Source organism: Polyergus mexicanus, unplaced genomic scaffold (genome assembly GCF_030449975.1).
Source record: "Polyergus mexicanus isolate NDT 795.1 unplaced genomic scaffold, iyPolMexi1.0 SCAF_15, whole genome shotgun sequence".
Taxonomy (NCBI): domain Eukaryota; kingdom Metazoa; phylum Arthropoda; class Insecta; order Hymenoptera; family Formicidae; genus Polyergus; species Polyergus mexicanus.
In genome coordinates this window covers 5,633,671-5,646,481 of record NW_027223335.1, presented here as the reverse complement: position 1 = coordinate 5,646,481, position 12,811 = coordinate 5,633,671, and the positions used below count along the sequence as shown (strand labels likewise).

Sequence of the window (12,811 nt, the reverse complement as noted above, 5' to 3'; positions counted from 1 at the left end):
TGAATTCCAGGCACAAGTGATGCCACAATGACTATATCTCTTAATAATTTTATTATAACATTCATACACACACACATTGTATGCGTACATAATTTATATTATGATTTTCATGCGAGATTTATATAAAGTGATTAGCAGTATTCGACGAAGGAGAGAAAATAGCGACGCAATGAAATAAATCATCAACTAGTGTGGTCCAAAAAAAGTGCGTATCTTCATGCTCGTGGGTGTCCTTTCCATCGCACGCTTTATAAGACCGTATGTTGAATTGCTTCCGATTGCCAGACAGGGCGGCACGCCATGCTTACGGACTGCTTTAAATTTACGACGATTTTTTCGATCCTCGCGCCGAGTCTCCAGACTCGTCTCTCCACTTGTTCCGCAAACGCGAACCGTTAAACCTGGTTCTCTCCATCTGCAGCACTCGCCACTTTAGCGTCTCGACGTCTCTCGACGCCATGCCGTACTGGATGGTCCCTTTCTCATTCATTCGCTTCCTCCCTTTTGCTTTTTCACGTGTCGCCGGTTTGTTTTGTCCCCCGAGGAGAAACGCGCCAATTTATGAGAAGAGAACGACCTTCAAAATTTCGAAAAACACTCGATATTTGTTTCTCCGATTACTAGACAACTGGGATTTCTTTAAGTGAAAGAGAAAAGTGCAAAGAGAAAACAGTCGAATGGATTAATGGTTGACATGTCAATGCCATTTCGAATAGCGACGCTACTAATATACATTCATACGGACACGCATACATACATATAAATGTCAATTAAAGATCATTAGATTACATAAGGGAAAAAAAAAACAATAAAAATGTTTCGCTATTCTTATTTTGATGATCCTCCTTTAATTTATATGTTTATATTATTTGATTTATAAATATCTATCTAGAAAAATTTTATAGATATTTGTTTCTATCTCTCTTTCGCAATATTATTTTATATGAATGTTGTTTTATTCTACAAATCGTTCATACGAATTCCGTCTCTTCTGCTTACATATGACATTTTCACATTTTAATAAATGGATTTTATTCTTTTATTTTAAAAAATTTGGTTGTAGCAACATATTACTAATAATGAGAGTATATTTTTTATGACAGCTTTAAAAGTATTCGAGTATCTTGTAACTGAAAATATAAAGTCTAATTAAACAAAATTTAATCATTTCACATATTGAAAAATTTATTAACTCTGACATTTTCAAGCACGCGTTAAGGAATGCGTTTTTGAGTACAGATCAGAGGAGACATCGTTGAGGGTCGGACTCCGTAGGCGGCCGAGAATAATTTCTATTTGGATCATTAGAAGACAAAACGTGTCCGCGTATGTTTGGCGATGCTATCGCAACAACAAGATCGGTAAGGGACCGGAACGGTGTGTTGCTCATGTAAACGGTAGACGAACAGAAGAGGCACCACTACGAAGAAGCATCGGCGAACCGACCAGGCAGGGCAGGTTCTCTCGGACCTCTGAAGAGAACGGGAGCGAGAAAAGGCAGGAAGGGAGAGAAGGAAGGACGAAGGAAAAAAAAAAAGAGATCGAGAGAGTTATTACGGACAGAGATTACGTGTTCGTAACTATGGAATATCGACTGTGTGTTGGATCGGCGGTGTATTTCGCCAAACTCGAATGGACTCCCGTGTATATTACAAAGTCGTTTTGTGATGTTTTTTACTGTGATTTTCTTTGCCAAGTTTATAGAGAATGCAGCGCGGTTCTCTCCTTCTCTGAAACGCGGCGCGAATTCGCGTGAATGTGGGAAACCGTTTTCGTGTGTGGTTTTGCAAGATTTGAAAGAGTCATTACGCGGTTGATTCAGTAACATGACCATTCTTTACTGTTTTAATCGAAGTTAAGAATTTTGCGGCGTAGGAAGTGCGATCCGCGAATTTATTAAGACGTATGTATTTTCGTTGATCTGTCCGAAGGAACTATGACTTGAAATTTCTTGGATATTGTAAAAATATGAAACGATTTATTATGTTAAAAAGATTATGCAACTGATTAATACGTATGTACATATTGCATCGGAGAATAAAAATGCAACAATTAAAAATATTCTGCTCTCTCTCTCTCTCTCTCTCTCTATTTTTATAGAAATGTAATGTTTCAAGTGGTATATATGTTCATCACATTCGTAAAGAGCTCAACGCATATTGAAGTAATTACGAAGTTAATAGCTTTAATCACGTCATTGACGACTATGTAACGACGAAAGTTTCTATTCACATCCAAAATGACAACTCATTGTACATCAGACACTTTAAGTATCTATCATCGGATATTCCTAGAATGCATGTCTCGCATACTTGAACGTCTAATCGTTGAAGATTATGAATAATTATCACATCTTTCGTTATATAGTAGTTAGTACATGACATTATAAATATGATTGTATGCAATTCGAACGACATATAAAGTTTGATATCAATGTTTTAGTAAAGCAATTAATATTCTAAGTATAAATCTCGGTTGTTACACGTACGTAAAGAGATCTATTCAAAATTAAAAAAATATAATCAATATAAAAAACCGAAAGATATACCTAAAAAAAATTATCTCCCAAAAATACTCCAAAATAATTTTATTTTGGTAGAAGCTCAATTATAGATTTTAATTATCAAAATGCTTCGATATAATTTCTAAAATATACTATTTCATTCATTTTAGTCTCTAAAGTATAAAATGAATAAGGTATAAAGTATAAAATAGTAAGGACTAAAGTATAAAATAAATAAAGTAATAAAATGTTAATATAAGAATTAAAATTACATATTAGAAGTAAAAAGAAAATTATATGTGATTACAGAAAACACGTGCCGTCAATGTCACACTGCCGCTGCTGCCTAGTCACTGACGTCATCTAAGAACGATTCCAATTATGGATGTCGGAGGTAGCCGGAGGGTCTGATCGCGCGTTGGAGAGAGGCGTTTCTTGTCACTAACGCTAGAGATTCCGACAGGTTGTATGTGTAGACGTGTGTGTTGTGTGAACATTCGTACATATATTATGATTGGCGCGTCGATACGCGTGCCGTTAAATTCGCTCGAGTCGAACCGTGGAACCCGATGCATCCTGACAGGCACGCCGACGATTTTGCGTAAGCACGGTAGTTCCGAAGAATATATCTTCTTCGTGACAGTATACAAGTTATCAGGACCGCGTCAAACAAGAATGTATTTTCCCGATAAATTTGAATAAATTGAAATGGAGACAAAATTAAGCAGTTATTCAAATATCGATAATTGAAATATTTTGGCGTATTATTTGATCACGTTTTTTTTTAGAGGCCCAGCCAATGCACGAAAAGATCGAAGAGAGAAGACGACAGATAGGAATATATAAATGTAGATTTAGCGGATCGTATCGCAAAATCTCTGCCGAGTTTATCTTTTGTCTCTCGCAGTCTCCAAAGCATCCACCTTTCTCTCCCTTCTCTCTGTCTATCTTTATTTCTCTCTTTTCCTTCTGCGATTTCCTCCGCCCGTTATATCGAGAATTCACCAGTTTCTTATTATTCTCCCATCGTGCGCTATTGTGCACATCGGACAAAGCGCCATGGAGACGGCCCTCCTGCCTTATCTGCCCGAGATATTTGGCAATATCCGAATGAACGGTCGACTGAAGAGACAACCTAAGAAGGAACACGATGAGAGAAGGTAGGATGAATTAAAAGGGAACGCGCGGAAGAGATTGCGTACGCGTAGGGATGCGGAACACCAGATTCTCATCCGATCCTGATCAAGACGGCGATCATTTTGAATGCGCCTGTCTACTCCTGTCGACTTTTTTTTGAAACTCCATGTAACGAATATCCGTGGAATTAGTCGTCGTGTCGTGTAGATCGTTTCGACAAAACAATTAGACGCGATCTTGTATTCAACACGCATCATTTAGGTCTTTCGGATGTCAAGTTTACTACCTCTTAATTTCAAAGAAATAAATCCTAATATCCGCATTGAACTACACACATGTGTAGATTTTAATAAAGTTTAAATTTTCTAAATATTGTCTAAAATTGAATAAGATTTAAGATCCGAAAAATATACATGTAAAAATATATATGTAAATATATATTGTATATATATTTTTTTAATAATAATTTTTTTTTTTATAGTTGTAATGTGATTCTCTCTTTCTTTTTGTCTTTCTCTCTTCTTTTCTCTTTCTCGCGGAATACAATTGTCGGCAAACGACGAGACGGCGAAGGGGACAGATTAGGGTAACCATCGAGTCCAACGGGGGGGGGGGGGGCGGATACCGGCCTCAGTCTAAGAGTCCGCGCAGCACGAAAGGCGAAAAGTCATTCGAGGGAATGACGGAGATCTCGGAGGATGATTGCACGCCGAGGGACGCGTGTACGTGTCCGTGCGCGAGCGAGCGGTGTCTAATGAGGGCAGACCGCCCTGCAGGCGAAATGCAGGCGGGCCCAATTCGGGGCAACGGTGTCCCTCTCTCCGGCAAGGTAAGCGGACAAAAGCAAACGCACGCGTACTTTCGTATACAAGAATCCACATTGGCTTCTTATGAGCAACCTGTAAATAGTTATTTGAAATGACGGTTGAATTTCGTCTGATCGGTAAGTTTCGTCGCGGGAGAGCGAGAGGCCCCCTCGTCCCCATTCGCAGAGCCGTTTTCTTGTCGTTGACGGCTCGCGAAATGCACGCAGACGGGATACGATGGGATTTTGCAAGGTGTATCGCGATATTCGAACTTGTCCTAACATCGCGAGAAATACATTAGAAATTCACATTCTTAATTGAATTTCTATATATATTATATATAATATTGTAAACTTAATAATATTGTATTTTTTAATATTCAAAATAAAATCCATTAATTTAAGTAATCTATTTCATTATTCTTGGTTTATTAAATATAATACCTATACATATCTTATAATCACAATATACATTGTTAGTTACAAGGGATTATCTATAACAGATAATTAAATATCATTTAACCGACATCAATCCAGTCTACGCTATGTCATGAAACAATAATGTAGGAAACGTAACGCATCAGTAACTAGATAGATTTAAATAGTTAAATAGATTTAAATAATTATTATTCGTGTTCATTTGCACATGTATATATATATATATATATATATATATATATATATAATTAAACTAAAACAATCCATAAATACATATATAATTGTTATTTAACATGTATGTTTATTCGTTTATAATGAGCAATTTATATATCATTCTTAAAGTTTTTTCTATAAATAAATATCCAACAAACAATACGTACTAATCAAATAAATTAAAGGCGAACGCAAAGAAATAAATAGCATATTTTTGTTCATTGGCATATAATAACGAAGTGTTTAAAGCTCGTTGTTAAAAGGATGAAAGGTTCGTCGCGAAATTAACTGATTATTTCATTGCTGAAACATGTAACAGCGTGTGGAGAATGACTCTGCATTCGTCGTTCTGGTCGTTGCAATTATTATGGTGGAGACTGGGCGGATGAGAGAGAGAGGATCAGAAAAAATAGACAGGATATATGTGCTTGAAAAGGAAAACGATGTCTTAAAATCTTCACTGGCAGTTATATTTTGCGAGAATATCGCGAGGATATTACCGAGTTGAGATGCTCTTCACATATAAGAATGACGTTATCATAACTGGGTATACTCAGGAAAGAAATCGTTAAATTGAGAGCAAATTTTTAAGGACGTAAGCATTGAGTATTTGCATCTTATTCTAAACGATGCTAACATATATTATTTCATGTAAATATTGTACGAAAGAGAAGGGATGTTATATTAATCTCATTACAAGCAAACGCTACAACATAATTCGTCAATATTATATATTATATTTTTTAGAATAATACTGTTTCATGTATCGCAATGTTTGTTTAACGAAATATATAAAATGAATAGCATACATGCACAATTAAATATTATTATAATAAATATTAAAAAGTTCCTAAATGTATATAAAATGTTATCTGCGATAATCATAAAAAGTTATCAATGCATGCGTAAATATTTGTAATTAATAATAAATATTGCATACTTTTAATTTCACATTCATTCGCGAAGGAAACGAATTCGGATCCACGTGGCTAATTGGCGTTTAATCATCAATGAGTTGCGTACTCATGAACCAAATATCCACGGAATACGTGTACATTTTCTTTCTTTCTGGAGATTATACCGAAGTAGCTTAGATCGTATGCGAGGACGCGCGTAAAACGTAACAGGAATGAAAGGAGGATAAGAGAGGGGGTGGGATACATATGCCTTCTGTAAAATTCAAAACATGGAAACGCGGTCGCTTCCTTCCTATAAAATTGTAAAATAATTCCCGGTATAAACCCCCGATGCTGTCGCTTTAAACCCACAACTTCTGGCTTCTCCCTCCTCCGCGAAAGCCACCCCTTCTCCGGTGCGCCTCGTCGAAATAATTGAGGCCCACGTACTCCGCCCGCGCGCGGCATAATCTCGTTATGATTTTATTACGAGCCGACTTTATCTCGTTCGACGACGATTATATCGAAGGATACATTTTAATAGAAGCAATACATTCCCGTCAGACTCCATAAATATTATTATACCTCGACGCGACTTTTGAACAGAAACGCACGGATGATCTATAAAAATGAGAGATATTCAGCAATAAATTCACGGATGAATGACAATCCGTAAGACAATACATTATATCTTTCCCAAACTCAGAAAGTATTGTATCTAATGTATTAATTTTTAAATGTAATAAAATACTTTGTGTTTTCAAACACAAACTATTGTTGCGTTTTTTGTCTCTATTATTAAATTATCGTTATATGTATAATCGAAGAAGGAGATACAAGATCTCTGCGCTGGCGCGATTGCATAAGAATTACGATTAATTTTTCTCTCATACAATCTTTGTATTTTTAGAAAATGATGTTTTCCGAAATTATGTTCTTCCTTTCATCGCTCAACTATAGTAAAAAGACAAAGATAAAAAAGATAGGAAAATGATCCGTCCGTCGATAAGGACAAACCTCAAATGCGTTGGCCGTTAATTAAAAAGTAATAAGCTCAACTCGCGGGCTTATCGATGGTGCGTTTAAACTATGGCCGACGTTGTTTTTCTTTAATTTCACCCAGTTTTGGACTGGAGCGTAATAATAATGTCCCGCGGAACTTTCCTGCCAGATAACATACGTAGGGTTTACGATCGGTTATCTACAACAGAAGTTGCGGAATAAAAAAGCAGCTTCTCGAGTCAAATCAAATCAGGTAATCAATGAGGTCTCTCTTCACGGAAGCGATTTTAACACGTTGACGAATAATTGCATGGAAATTCAATGGAAAAGTACCATCTAACAATATTTTATGTAATAACATTACTTTATTAGAATGTAACTAAAACTTATTATTATTTTATTTTAAGATACAACAAACTTGAAACGTGCTCAAATGTTTAAAGTACTTTTATGACCGAAAGTAAAAATATAGCATAGTAAGCAACTTATTAAAAACAAGTATAATCGGATATGCAAATTTCACAAAACGAATTTTAACAGTTACACCCGTCACTATACGACATGCTAGCTCGACATGCTAGCTTTTTGCTACGACTTATTAATTATAGCAGAGTTATTCTCCGCGCTTTGTTTCATTTGTAACTTAACTAAAGCCGTGCAATTTGTCGCGATTGTAGAACTCGCGATTTGACACTGCATAGAATATTAAATAATTTTAGCGGATTACATTCCAGCCTTCTAATAAAGCATAAAATTTTCAATAAATATTCAATGATAAAATGTATTTAGAAAAATTTTTATTTTATTGGCTCGCGCGAGTACCTCGAGAATTTTTTATAGTTGAAAAACAGAATCCATTATTTAAAAAAAAAAAAAAAAAATTTAGAAATCACAAAAAAGTTTAGCACGCTTGAAACATCCTCTATCCGGAAATTGCGCGTGGCTCAAAGAAAGAAAAATGAAGTTCACGAGTTCTTCGAATACTCTCTCTGATGTCTTCCATAAACCGACAAAGAAGAAAGATTAAGGGAAAGGGGGCGGTGGCGGGGGGAGGGAGAAGGAGGAAAGAGGGGAGGGAAGAACGAAATCGTCCGGTATGCAGTCTCGTCCATCGTTCGTCGTTCGTTAAAGGTGACATGGCGGCTTCTCCGCAGGATTCTGCGAGCACGAGGGAGACCTAAAGTCCTGGTTTGACGAAATGGTAGCCGAGTAATTGAAATCTCGTGTTCCTTACCGAGTCGATACGACGTTCGTGGGGGCCTCATTCCTACCGCCTCTCTCTTTCTCTCCCCCTTTCATCTCCTTCTTCATCTCTTCTTCTCTTTCTCTCTTTCCCTCCCGTTGTCTCTTTCTCCGACTCTTCCTCTTACTTATTCTTCTGGAAAGATATGCGGATCCGTTCACGTGTCAAGTCGGTGGAATACGAATGCGAACAGGTAGGGCCCGATCCTAAGTTACTGGCTCGAGACTATAAGCCGATTATATCTTCCCAAATATTGAGACATGCCTTCCGTGGACCGAAACCAACTTGACTACGGGAATCTCGGTAACCCGCGATCATTGAAACTGGGAGAAACCGAAGCGAGTAAAATAGCGAACAATTATGGGAGGAAGTTGTACGTTTGAAAAAAGAATATCTATATATAATTCTGTTAAAAGACATCTTTATATCAGAAACGGCAATACTTTTAGTATAAACACTACTATATATATATATATATATATATGGGTGTGTGTAAATTTATTATATTTATCATATTTGATAGATACATTTTTCTATATATTTTAACGTTAAAAATTATTCAAGTTTATTTATGAGGATCTAAAGAAAGTTAAAAGAGAGATATTTGCCTTTTCCAATCTTTTATCGATATAAATTTTTCCACTGCATTAACAGAAAGAATGTGCAATGTAAAACAATCCTTTTTCCCTAAATTATTATACGAATTATTATAATATACATATAATCAAGAGAGGACTCGAATGTCGTTTGATCTCCCAGCCTTAAATTCACTTTGATTCTTTGAATAATATTTTTGCTTATATCGCGCTATTGTATTTTGTTTTCAATATCGACGTGCAATGCAACTGGATTCCAACGTAAGATCGAATCCGTGGAAAATACTGTGTCTCGTTTTTACTGGCTTTTTCTCGATCGATGCGGCGCGGTAATTACGAATCACGATCGCCTTATTTAGCATGAAGATAGTGTCACAACCGGATGTTATCTCACCTTTCCGTGCAAATAGTTGGGACTCCGATGCAGCAGATTACAGATTCACCGGAAGCGTACAAACAATGACAAAATGCCCGCGCGTCTCTTTAATTAGTATTGCTGGACATTAATGAGCTCCAGGAAGTCGATAAGGGCCGTCGCTTCTGGTACTTTCTAGTAGCTTTGCTAAGGGAGGATAAGAGCGGCGGAGACGTTTCGCGCCGCGGCGAATATAAACCGCAATCGTATCTGTACTCTTTTTACAAGTAACCACGAGATACCACGAGAAGCTCCTATGCGGAAGACCGGTCTTACAAAGCATGCAGAAACATTCCGATCGACGCCGGAAGCGGAATAATAGCTTGCGTATTGCACAGATATCGCAGAGACAATAAATAAAAGGAGTATATCTAAAAAGATTCATCATTTCATGAATGGCTCTCACTGAAATAATACATGCTTCACAGCAAGATAGCGAGAAGAGGAAAAGAGAGTATCTTATATTACAGCTATGATATAACAATATGTAAAAAGACGGCAGTAATAATAATATATAAATATCTTAATATAACAGTTACATAATAGATACTATATTGCATCTGATTATAATTACAAAGATAGATATATATGAGTTTCTAGTCTATTTAATCTTAATAAAGAGCAGAAATTTTTATGATATATATTATTTGAGAGGTAAAATATTGTTTCTTGCGGTAAACACTTTTACAGAAAATTGCTTTATGAATTGAAATAACTAGAGTAATGTCGAAAAACGTTTTTCTGTGAAATTCCAACGAAAGAAGAAAAGTATTTGAAAAAATTATACTTTTAAATTAAAATATTACTACAAAATATTCTTTTGTTTTTGCAATCCTTAGGATATTTCCTATCGATTAAATTACATGCGCAGAAAGTCTCTAAGACATAGAATGATTATTTAATACTCCAACAGTATAATTCTCATGATATCAAGATTTTTCAAATCGACACGATAATATGACAGGATACACCATCGATATAGTGCTCGTCGAATATGCATCGATTTCTTCTTCAACAACACGGTGAAGAAAATAATCCGGTATTTATTAATCCGTAAAGCTCCTGATAACGTATATTCTTTTAAACGCTATTCTTATGTATTAGAATTTGTTAAGAATATTCTATGCACTCTTGTAGCCAAGATTGTATGTAATGCACGTATAACAAAAAAAAAAAAATATATTAATAAAAATATATATTAAAAAATTGTAAAACATTTCATATGCATGTCAAATCTGAAATATTAATTAATCGATTATTAAGTTATAAATTCATTGACAGCGAACAAGCGCCGATAAGCTGCAAATGTGCATGCGAATCCGATTGATAAAAATGTACGAAGCAAATCGCGGGGAATTTACTAAATCTAGGCGAACGTAGCGGAGTTTTGGAGACCCGGCGCTTAAACACTGGCGGCGTTACATAATCCCGTAGGATTAACCGTGTTCCCATGAGATTAACTCCCAGAGACGGATTGACGGTGCACGGAGTGAGTCACTCTTCGAGTTCGCTAAACCTAAAAATATTAAATTACGCATTTCCGAGCATCAGCCTGTTATCTTTTCTTTTTTTGAAATGAAATGGTCGAATCACACACCGCCGGAGAGGATTCTCGCGCTATGTGTATGCGCGCGATGAAGGTCATTTCCTCGCCATCGAGGAAAAATCGCGATTTTTATTGCTAATAGAACATTGATTAACTTACGTTGAAGTCTCGCGATCGGTATGCGCCAGGAAAATTATCCGAGATAGCGATCGTTAATTAAGGTTTATTAGCCGCGGCGAGTGTGGAAATCGAGCTGCCCAGCGAACAATCTCGCCTCCTGTCAATCCATTTTAATTAATTTACATGTACACCATATTGGAGTAAATTCCTGACGTAATAACTTTTACCATACAATACTGTATTGATGATACAGCATTAAGATAATTTACGCAATTTATTTCTCTGTGCGTTGTAATGTAGCTTCGCAATTTAGAATTATAATTGGTTATGAATTATTACTATACCATTATTATCTTATTTTACTATTCAATTTCTTTGATTATTAATTATGTAATTAATACAATTCTATTAATCATTATTTACTTAATAGAAAACAAAAGTAACGATCACATTGTAAAATTGTAAAGACGTCAAAAAAATGGTAAAATAAATTGTAAAAATGAGTTTTATTTCCTCTCTCTCAACTTTAAGAAATATTTGTTCTAATAATTAAGGTACACACTAATCCCCCACCATATTAGATAGTTAAAAAGCGACATTAAAAATCTTATTTATTCTATAACCAGCGAATAGAGAATGTGATGCACTGCATTTTCGAAAGCACCATGATTTTCTCAAACTTAAGATGACAATCCCCGTAAGAGAAGACCCTTGGGCTTCAATTCCCCGGGCATCTCCCTTTTACCAGAACTTTACCGTTTCTCCTCTCGCGACGTTCATTCGCAAACGTAACGACGTTAGTCCAGGGCCGATGTCCCTTATCGGGACCGCGTCCACTCTCTCCTCGTAAGGACGACGATCACGCACGCATAAAATAAATGGTTCGTAATGGAATTTCGATCCGGCGAAAAAAAGGCAGAAAAACGGGGACCGTTCGCTCTCGTGGCGATAGCGGTTAATTATATCGGCGGCAGGAAAAGACAAATGGGGAGAAAGGGAAGAGGATGTGTTACGAATGTATTTTATCTGTGCGGGTGAGAGCGGGACCGGGTAAAAGCCTGAGTGAGCCTTGGCCAGATAAGCGGCTGAAAGCTTGCCCCATTAAAGGTATCTAGATACCTCGAGCATTCTTCTCTCGAGGATATCCGAATAATTATCCGACGTGTCGCCGAAATTACGATTTTGTCGCTCCAACGTTCTTCGAGCGAGCGAGCGAGCGAGCCAGCGAGTCAATGTGACATCCGCGTGACTTTATGATCCTTTCGTTTGTATGTCCATAAAATAAATGTGCTGCTCAAATCTCCGAAAACGAAATGTGTAAGACAAGAATATATTGACACTGCATTTCTTTCTCGTATATAAAATTTTAATGGTACATTCTTTATCAAATTTAAAGTCGATTTTTCCTATATAGATATCCGATTCTTCATCTTGTTTTATACACTGTATTTTCATATATAATATTTTTCTAAAATATATTTTTAGACAACATTAGCACACACACACACACACACACAAAGCTTACGGACGGAAATTTACGGATATTTTAAATCTTATCACTTGTTTTGATTTAATCTTGTGTTAATTTCTTTAATTATTCACTTAATTCGATTTAATTGCTAGATAAATTTAAAAAATCATTTTTTCATCTAATATAAAATTATAATATGTGGAGTAAAATATAGTGTGCGAGTGATATATTTTTTTTACAAATATACGAGTTCATCGAATAAATGATTTTCTTTTTGACCGCTATTCTTTGTCTTGTTCTTTAATCACGAATGTTTCCACTTAAGCCAGTTTGATGTATTTCGATTCGGCGAACGGTGATCGGAATTTTACGATATCGTTTGTTAAGTATTAACCATCGGGACTTAACGTGCGCGAGTGACCATAG

At 36.1% G+C, this 12,811-nt stretch overlaps 1 protein-coding gene and 1 long non-coding RNA gene across 2 annotated transcripts in view; one reads left to right on the top strand and one right to left on the bottom strand.

Moving 5' to 3' along the window:
• LOC138940023 (uncharacterized) overlaps positions 1 to 3,183 on the top strand; it is a 180,605-nt gene extending 177,422 nt beyond the window's left edge. The window contains exon 3 of the long non-coding RNA XR_011447930.1: positions 2,813 to 3,183. This is a non-coding gene — a long non-coding RNA (uncharacterized lncRNA). The remainder of the gene's footprint in view (positions 1 to 2,812) is intronic.
• LOC138940022 (latrophilin Cirl) overlaps positions 1 to 12,811 on the bottom strand; it is a 517,985-nt gene that overhangs the window by 438,770 nt on the left and 66,404 nt on the right. The gene's annotated exons all lie outside the window — the stretch shown is intronic.